Source organism: Colobus angolensis, unplaced genomic scaffold, assembly GCF_000951035.1.
Source record: "Colobus angolensis palliatus isolate OR3802 unplaced genomic scaffold, Cang.pa_1.0 Scaffold141, whole genome shotgun sequence".
In the NCBI taxonomy this organism is placed as follows: Eukaryota; Metazoa; Chordata; class Mammalia; order Primates; family Cercopithecidae; genus Colobus; species Colobus angolensis.
In genome coordinates this window covers 4180884-4191275 of record NW_012114500.1, presented here as the reverse complement: position 1 = coordinate 4191275, position 10392 = coordinate 4180884, and the positions used below count along the sequence as shown (strand labels likewise).

General features: G+C 35.4%; 1 pseudogene; it reads right to left on the bottom strand.

The window, feature by feature from the left end:
• Positions 1-266: 266 nt before the first annotated feature.
• Positions 267-8510, bottom strand: LOC105506928 (annotated as a pseudogene).
• Between the last annotated feature and the right edge of the window lie 1882 nt (positions 8511-10392).

Below are 10392 nucleotides of genomic sequence, written 5' to 3'. Positions count from 1 at the left end.
CAAGTAAGCACAGATAGCAGCAGCAAGTGGCAAGAGGTGGGAGGTGACTGAAGCAGTGGTTACCAATGTTCACAGGAAGCTAAAAGTATCCAACAGGTTGTACTCTAATGTTGGCATAGGTTAGACAGGTTAGACTTGTTACTACCTTGTTGGGTTGCCTCAGTATGTTTGGGTTCAGATTCTACACAGCAATACAGTTTCTTCCAGTTAAGAATTCTTGGCTTGCACTGATCACAGCATGATTGGAAGGTAGTGGACCAGTCTTGTTAGGTTTTCAAAATGCCATCCTAGACTTGATGAATGTATTGAGAGACTTCAGGAGCTCTGCACTTCAGTGACAGCATATAATGGGGGTTTCCCGGGTGGATACATAGCTCAGCCAAAATCCAAATGCCATTAGTGAGCTTCAGAGATTTGTACAGCGTGTCCTGCCCTTCCACATTCCTCTTGGCAATGGTATAAACATTATTGTTTTGCAACTTGCTGGAAACAGTGTCACCATTTAAATGACATTCCTTAATCTAAAACTGAAGTTCATTTCATTGGGAATATCCTTTCCTGCTGCAAGGAAGACCTGGTGCTCCATTTTGCTATTTTCTAAAAAGCACACTGAGTAGGGCGAGGTGGCTTAAGTAGAAGACATCAGTATTGTTTTTCACAGCCACCAGCAGGTGATTCAGAGTTTCCATCTTCATGACTGTGCCCAACGTGTTGAGAGGCAGGGAGACATCAGTGTTCTGGTTTGGCATCAGTGGTGTCTGGATGGCCATTCTTGTGAAACTAGGTTGCAGAATCTGTCATATGCTGCAGAGCTGTATTGGTGAAGTTCATTTCCATAAAGATGTGCCCTTGGTGGTGATTCAATGTTTCTGAAATCTCTAAGCCTTTATCCTTTAATGCAGGTAGCCAGAAAAAGACTTAGGAGCCACATACCCACCAGGTGCCTTGCCTATCCCTGTGGAGACTTCACACAGGTCATTCAGTCCACTGTTGACCACAACAGGTGTAGGTGAAGAAACAAAGGTTACAGACATCCATGATAGGATGAGGATTGTCCCACCAGACTATCTAGTCCTCCTCCTAAGAGATCCACTGCTCCCATCTGCATGGAGGACACCTGTGGCACATTGACTGAGGTCAAGTTTTCAAAGATGCCCCAGAAGATCACCTTAGGAGGGGATTACCTGAGGCTGTTTTGGGTGAGTTGCAGTGGTGGTACCAACAGCGCTGTCAGCTGAATCAGTGCTCCCATGATGAAATGGCAACTGTTTACAATGGATTCCATGACTTCCTTCCACAAAAATATTTGGAGACTTAAGATACACAGAGGCCAAAGAATCAATGTGGCACACGAGCTTTCCAGTAGAGTTAGGTTAATAAGGTATGTCTCCTCAGAGGTCAGTGACTTCTCAGACAAGACTACTTGTTTAGCTGTGACTTGGTCGATTGACAGAACACACCAATAAATATAGCCCCTGTCTTGAAGGTCAAGATTATCAGAATTCTGTACAGCACACTCTTAAACAACAAGTGGATCAAAAAAGAAATCATGAGGGAAATTATAAAATATCTTGAAACTGATTAAAATTATAGTATAACAGACCAAAGCTTACAGGATGCAGCAAACACAGTGTTATGAGAAAAATTTATAGCTGTAAATAAATGCTTATATTAAAAAGGAAAAAAGATATCACATCAATAAGCTTAAAATTACATTTTAGCAAATTAGAAATAGAAAAACTAAACACAAAACTAGTTCTAAAAAGGAAATAATAAAAATTAGAGCAAAGATAAGCAAAATCAATAATAGAAAAACAATAGAAATAACAAAGGCAAGAGTTGGTTCTTTGGAAAGTTCAACAAAATCGATACACTTTTAGCTAGATGGACTAAGTAAAAGAGAAGATTCAAAAAAGTAACATCAGAAATGAAAGAGGACATTACTACTATTTCTAAAGGTACGAAAATATTACAAGAGAGTACTAAGATAAATTGCACTCCAAAAAATTTAATAGCTTAGATGAAATAGACATGTTCCTGGAGAAACAAAACCTACCAAGACTGAATCACGAAAAAGTAGAATATCTGAATAGACCTATAACAAATAAGGTGATAAAATCAATAATCAACAACCTCCCAACAAAGTAAAGCCCAAGACTAGATAGCTTAATGGGTACATTTTCTCAAACATTTAAAGAATAATTAACACCCATTCTCCTTAAACTCTTCTGAAAATTTAAAGGAGAACACTTTCAAGCCCAGTCTGAGTAAAGTATTAAACTGATACCAAAACCTAACCAAGAAAATACACAAAAATAAATCTATAGACCAATATCATGATAAATGAATTACTCGCCAAAAACATATTATCAAACTGAATTCAGTAGCTCATTTAAAATATTATACATCATTACCAGTGGAATTTATTCCTGGAATGTAAGAATGGTTTAATATATAAAAATCAATCAATGTAATACATTAACAGAGTGAAGGGGAAACTAAACCACAAATTGATACAAAAAAATCAACAACGTGGTAAGATTCAACACTATTCCATGACCAATCAACCAACTATGAATAGAAAGAAATTACTTCAGAATAATAAAGTCCATATATGAAAACCCCAGCTAACCTCATACACAATGGTGAAAAACTGGAAGCATTACCATTAAGATTAAAAAGAAGACAAGAATACTCACTTTTTGTCATTTCTATTCAACAAAGTACTGGAAGTCCTAGCCATGACAATTAGGCAAGAAAAAGAAATAAAAGGAATTCAAATTGAAAAGCAATAAGTAAAATTATCTCTGTTCACAAACAGTACAATTTTATAAGAAGAAAACCCTAAATATTTCACAAAAACACTTTTAGAAATAGTAAATTCAACAAAGTTGTGGGATACAAATTTAACACCAAAAAAAGTTGCATTTTTATACACTAACAATGAACAATATAAAATAAAAACTTTTTCACTTATAATAGTATTGAAAGGAATAAAATAAAATTCATAGGAATAAATTAAACCAAGGTAGTGAAAGACTTGTACACTTAAAGTATAAAACATTGTTGAAAGATATTTTTAAAGACATTAATAAATTAAGGCATACTGATTTCATAGACTACAAAGCATAATATTCTTAAGATTTCACTAACCCAGAGATAGCTACAAATTCAATGCAATTTCTATCAAAATACCAATGATGACTTTTTTCCAGAAATTGAAAAATCTATCCTAAAATTTGCATGTAAACTCAAGGAATTCTGAACAGCCAAAACAATCTTGGAAAAGATGAATTAAGATACTTATCTTCTATATTCTGATTTTAAAACATATTACAAAGCTATGACAATCAAAATAGTGCAGCACTGGCACAAAGATAGACATATGATTAATGAAATAGAATAGGGAATCCGGAAATAAACCTTCATATATATTTTCAAACGACCTTCAGCCAGATTTCCCAGACCATTTCAGTAGAAAAAGAAACCTTTTAAACTAACTTTGTCAGAAAAATTGGAAATCCACATGCAAAAGAATAAAGTTGGAACCTTAACCCATACTACATTAAAAAGTAACACAAAATAGATCAAGGACCTAAACAGAAGACCCAAAACTATAAAATTCTTAAAAAGAAAATATAGGAAAAAGCTTTATGATGTTTGACTTGACAATATTTTCTTGGCTATCAAAGGCACGGGCAAAATAAGTAGGCAAATTAGACATCAAAAATATTTTTTTCTTTATGCAAAAAAAAGACACTATCAACAGAGTAAAAGGGCAGCATGCAGAATTAGAGAAAAAATACTTGCGAAGAACTTATCTGATAAAGTATTAATATTCAGAATATATGGAGAATTTCTAAAACTCAACACCAAAAAACACAAACAATCCAATTTTAAAATAGATAAAGTAAATAAATAAATGTTCCTCCAAAGGAGATGTACAAATAGTAAGTACATGGATATATTCTCAGCATCATTAATAATTAGGGAAATGCAAGTTAAAACCACAATGAGATACCATTTCTCACTCATTAGGGTAGCTACTATGAAAGAAACAGGAAATAACAAGCATTGATAAAGATGTGTAGACACTGGAACCCTTGTGCTTTGTTGGTAGGAATGTAAAATGGTATAGCCACTGTAGGCAACAGTATAGCATTTCCTCAAAAAGTTAAACATAGAATCATCCTGTGATCTACCAATTCCACTTTGATTACGTACCTCCAACAGTTGAAAGCAGGGACATGAAGTGATATCTATACAACTATTTTTATAGTAGCATTATTTGCAATAGGCAAAAGGTAGAAGACAGTCAATGGATAAACAAAATATAATTATATACATACAATGAAATACTATTCAGCCTTAACAAAAAATGATATTCTGGCACATGCTAAAACATGAATGGATCTTAAGGACATCATGCTGAGTGAAATAAGCCATTGACAAAAGGACAAATATGAGGATTACACTTAGGTATCTTGAGAAGTCACATTCATTGAGGTAGAAAGTAAAATGCTTGTTTCTCAGGGCTTCTGGGAGGGGGAAATAGAAGTTATTATTTAATGGACACAGAGTTTCAGTTTCACAAAATGAATAAAAATTCTGTGGATACATGGTGGTGATGGTAACACAACAAAACTAATACACTTAATTCCACTTAACTGTATACTTTAAAAGTGCTAACATGGTAAGTTTTATGTTATGTATGTTTTACCATAAATTAAAAATAAATATTGAAGAAAATAAAACTATAACAAGTGGATAGAATAAACATATCTGTGTTCCTCCTACAATATCATCCTTACTCTAGCCTTTGAGGAATATAGTGCTAGTGAGAACTCCACAAACTGAATACATGGCTCTTGAAAGACTCACACAGAAGCAAATTAACAAATTTGCCCTTGTGACTCCTTCAGTTACTAAATCTTCTTGAAGTCTTCCTTTTTGTTTAGTGGGAGTATAATTTTTTTCTATAAGCATGAACATATGTTCTTCACTCTACCTTTACCCTAGCATTTCCTAGCATAGAAATTCAGAAACATAACATCCATGCTATTCTCGTGCTAAAGATCCAATATTTGCAATAGGCAGCCCTGTACATATGATCTTTGTCCTTACAGTGTCTGCAGACTCAATTTCCTGAACTTTTCTCTGCATTGCTTCAAGTGGCAAAAGCATTTTCTATGTCGCTATGAACTGAATTTTTTCCCTCCAGAATTCAAATTTTGAAGCTATAACCTCAAATAGTAACATAATAAATAAATAAATAAATAGTACAACAAATAGTATAGAATGAAATAGTAAAAATAATATTTGAATATAGGGCCTATAAAGACATGATAAAGGTTAAATGAGCTAATAAATTGTGGCTCTAATCCAATAGGGCTGGTGCCCTTTATAAGAAGAGACGCCACAGCAGTCTCTTTTCCAGCACACAAACAAGAGGTCATGTGAGCGCACAATGATATCATGACCATCTACAAGCCAGGAAGTAAACCCTCACTAGAAACTAAATACTATTGAACTGTGCTCAGTGAGAAAATAAATCTCTGGTGTTTCAGACACCCAATCGATTGCATTCTGTTACGGCTGCCTGAGCAGACTGGAACATATACTCTTCTGGCCTGATGTTCTTCTTTTTCTCATATTACCACAAATGAAAATCAGACTCAAAAGATTTTTACATTGGAAGTATCTTTCATGGAGTTCCCTAAGCCCAAGTGTGCAGAGCTTTAGGGAAAAACAGAGATCCTCGATCATGCTCTGTTTTTTTTTTTTTTGGTTTTTATTGAGATGGAGTCTCCTCTATTGCCCAGGCTGGAGTGCAGTGGCACGATCTCTGCTCACTACAACCTCTGCCTCCCAGGTTCAAGTGATTCTCATGTCTCAGCCTCCCAAGTAGCTGGGATTTTACAGATGTGCACCACCACTCCTGGCTAATTTTTGAATTTTTATTAGAGACGGGATTTCACCATGTTGGCCGGTCTGGTCTCAAACTCTCCACCTCATGTGATCCACACATCTCAGCCTCCCACAGTGCTGGGATTATAGGTGTGAGCCACCACACCTAGCCTCTATCATTCATTTTTGCCTAAAAGTTCTATGCTAGATTTCTGCGTTTTCCCCAAGTTTCTCCTAAGGCACTATCAAAGACTCTTTTTAAATTGATTACATACTTCTTTGAGGCTGTGATAATTTCCCCCAGTAATAGTTTTGGCTTATGAATTATGTCCTATAATACCTGCATTCCCTGATCTGCTAACAAAGATTCTTAGAATTTTTATAAGAAGATTTAGACACACCAAGCAGTTTAGGCAGAGACTTGAAAACACACATATGCAAACACACATACATACACACACCTTTGAGTTCATGATGATTGCATTCAATTTTTATCTCTTCATATTAGCTTAGGAGATCTTTCCATGTAGTTAGTTCACCACATGAAATCTATTTTTTGGTAAATTTTATCACTCACCCCCTCATAATTGAATCTACATCTCAGAAGTCTTCATGTATGTAGTTTTCTAATATTCACAGGATCCATCTAGTCAAGACAGAAGGTGGCAAGTCAGGTTGTAGATACCTGGTAGTCAATAAATCACCAAGGGCTGGTCTTCTCCATTAGGTTATTCCGTTTCGCTTTTTAAATTTACTATAAACAACATAGAGCAGACAAACGAGGATTTGGTTGAAACAGTGTGGTTGTGGCTCTTCAAAAAACTTTTAAACAAAACGCAACAATTTCCAAGTTAGTTATTAGACAAATCATCCCTCCAAATTTGCCAGAAAAGTTAATTACTTGCTCTTAAAACTGAGATCTTAACACAGGCTACCAAAGATTCCAAAGCCTGCACTCTAAAGCCATGTTCTGCCTATTTGGAAAAGAGAATTCCTGGCCTATAAAGGACTCTATACCTTTTAAGTTGCTACTTATAATCTATTCAGGCTGTACCAGGCAAACTGGGATCCTTGCTCAATGTAATTTCTCCTTTTTGTGTGAGTCTGTATGTTTAGTCCAAATTCGTTAAGTGTACAGTCGTCAGCTTTGGGCCTTCTAGGCAAGGTTGTCGTTAGAAGTGAATGTGTCCGTAATCCTTTCTATTCAGGTACCAACTCCTGCCATGCTTGATTCTTAAAGAATTTATGGAAAAGGAACACTCCAGGCAAATATGTACTCTATATGCTTGTAAGAGCTCCTTCCAAAAATCCTTAAGTGGTTACCTATTCTTATTAAGGAGACTGGAAATGGTGTAAACTGAATAATGCCTGGCCTCTTACAGCCTAGAAGTTAGTTTGCCTTAAGCAATTGACCCCAAAGACAGCGCTTTTTTTTTGCCATGATCCTCACTCTTACCTGCAAAGGGCCTTAGTAACCGCCACTAACTTACACTTACTATTCCAGTTCTGTGAAGATAAGAATAATGGATTTTTCATAATAAAAGAATGTTGGCCACTTGCATTCAGTATCTGAAAGTTTCATCCCCTGACATTGTTACCTAGAAAAGTTTTAGACTACAGTGCCATACGGAGAATGCATTGAAAACACTGGCCTAAGGACTTTCCTTAAACCTATGAACCCAAACTTCTAGACCAGGGCTATTTTAATGTTCTCTATATTGAATTTGTTTCTTAGTGCGAATGGGAGAGAGAAGCCAACCATACTAGAAACTAAGTTACAAAGTATTTTTGACAATGTATTGATGTCATGATAAATATTAATAAATATTAGTCATTAGTGCTTATTTTATTTTATTTTATTTTCACCCGGCAGTAATTTTGTTCCTAGAATACAGTAGGCTCTAAGTAAAACTGTGTGGAGTGAATGAATAAATTCCTAACCAGGTATAAGATATCTGCTAATTTACAGCTAATAAACTGTTAAATAACTTAGCCTATATGAACTTCTACTGGAATTATCTTTCAAAAATATTTATTCAGTGCTTATAGTAGAGTCAAATGAATGAGTGAATGAATGAATAATAATAACATAAAATAGTATATAAAAATATATTTAAATATATTAAAAGATATAATTTTTAAGTCCCTACATTTATTGGGTTTATAGTCTGGTGTTAGAGGTAAGCATTAAGCAAATTAATAAGTAAATATCTAATAAAATGATATCAACTAGTGACAAGAAATTTTATGAAGAAAAATAAAGTAGAATGAGGGGACAGAGAATGTGTTCGTGCCATTCTTCATAAGATAGAGGAGGGACAATGGGGAGAATACTTAAGGGAAGGAGCCACGGGCATCCCGGGAAAAGATAAGGCAAGTAGTTTTAACATCGTAGTAAACAAGTATAATCCATACATATATCTTATTTAAGAAACCTTATTTAATATATCTGTGGTCTCTTGGAGAAGATGTTAGTTAAAGACATTTTAAGATAAATTTTAAAAATCAGTACAAATTCTCTCATTGCTGGTAAATATTAACTACATATCATACATATGCAGTAAAGAGTTCCAAAACCTAAAATCTTTACGTTCTTTTAGCATGGTTGCACCACTTACTGAGCATGTCATTATAGTATACAGCTTAAGCAAGTGTTTGGAGTCAGAAAACATGAGCTCAAATCTAAGTTCTGTCTCTTCTCATAATTCAGTGCATGTATCTCAATTTGGATTCAGTTTTCTTGCCTGTAAAGTGAGGAAAATGATCTCTACCTCTAACTTCAATGTTTTATATTCATTAATTCATTCACTCATTTGTTTAGTCATTCAACACATAGTTAATAATTGTTTACAGTATGGCAAGCATCATCTGACCATGTGGATACAGGGCTGCTGTCCTAGACTTTGTGAAGAGATCATCAGGAAATTATTAAACAAAGAAATGTGTAATGTGTCAGGTGGTAATAAATATTAAAAAGAAAAACAGAACAAGAGAAGCGAAAGTACTTGGGACATTCTACTATTCACAATAATGTTGTAAGGAAAATTTGTCTTACAGCATGAGAGAAATTTAAAGATAATGAGAGATCCACCCTTGTGGAATCATCTAGGGAAAAATGATCCAGATACAAGAATATAAGTTCAAAGGCCCTATGATTGATCATGCAGAGACAGGTGTGGCTATAGTGGAATGTGTGAGGGGCCAAGTGATAGCGCAAGGGCAGGCAGATAAACTGGAGGCATGATTTAGAGACATGTAAACCATGATGAGCATTTTAAATGTAATTCTGAGAGGGATCAGAAACCATTAGAAAAGTGTATAAGATGTGGGAGAAGAATGAACCATACAATGGCAAGGGGATTAGCTGGAGGCTGTCCTTGAATCCAGATTACAGTGATTTCAACAATTTGGGGTCAGAGAAGGTGATAAGAAGTGGTCAGACTATGGGTACATTTCAAAAGTAGATTTAGGGCTGGGTGTGGAACTTGTGCCTGTAAACTCAGCACTTTGAGAGCCAAAGTGGGAAGATTGCTTGAGCCGAGGAGTTCAAAATCAGCCTGGGCAACATAGTGAGACTCTGTGTCTGTAAAAAATTGGAAAACTGTAGCCAGATATGGTAGTGTGCACCTGTAGTCCTAGTTACTCAGGAGACTGAGGTGGGAGGATCACTTGAGTCTAGGAGGTCAAAGCTGCAATGAGCCATGGTTGTGTCACTGCACTCCAGCCTGGGTGATAAGGCAAGGCCTGGTTTCAAAAATATATGTGTATACATAGTAGGATTTGTTGATGAATTGGATATGGTTTGTGAGAGAAAGAGAGCAGTGAAGAATGACTCCAAGGCATATAGTCTATTGTAGGCTGAATTAGTTGCATTTTGAATATGTGCTAATCCCAGGAACCTGCGAATGTTAAATTATATGGCAAAAGGGATTTAGGAATTTAAATTAAGTTAAAGATCTTGAAATGGGGAGATTATTTTAGATTTTCATGGCAGGCTCAATGTAACCAGAAAAATTATTTTAAAGATGACTCAGGAATTATCAGAGACGAAGAGGGCTATGTGATCACAGAAACAAAGGGAGAAAATGCTGTGTAATGTATGGTAAGGAGCCAGGAATAAAAACAGCCTCTAGGTACTGGAAAAGGCAAGAGAATGAATTATACCTTTGAGCCATTAGTACAAACCAGCCCTGACAACATCTTGATTTTAGCCTAATAAAACTTGCTTGAGACTTGTGATTTCCAGAACTGCAAGAGAATACAGTTGTGTTGCTTTAAGCTATAAAAATTGTCCTAACTTGACACAACAACAATAGGAAACAAATGCAGGGTTTAAGTAACTGAAAGGATAGAGAAGAATGGAGGAAGACAGGAAGAAGCAGGTTTAGGACTGTACATGAAAATCAAGGAATTTGGATTTGAATATGATTATTTGAGATAACTTTAAAATATCAAGGTGGAAAAGTCAAATAGATTGGTGGATAC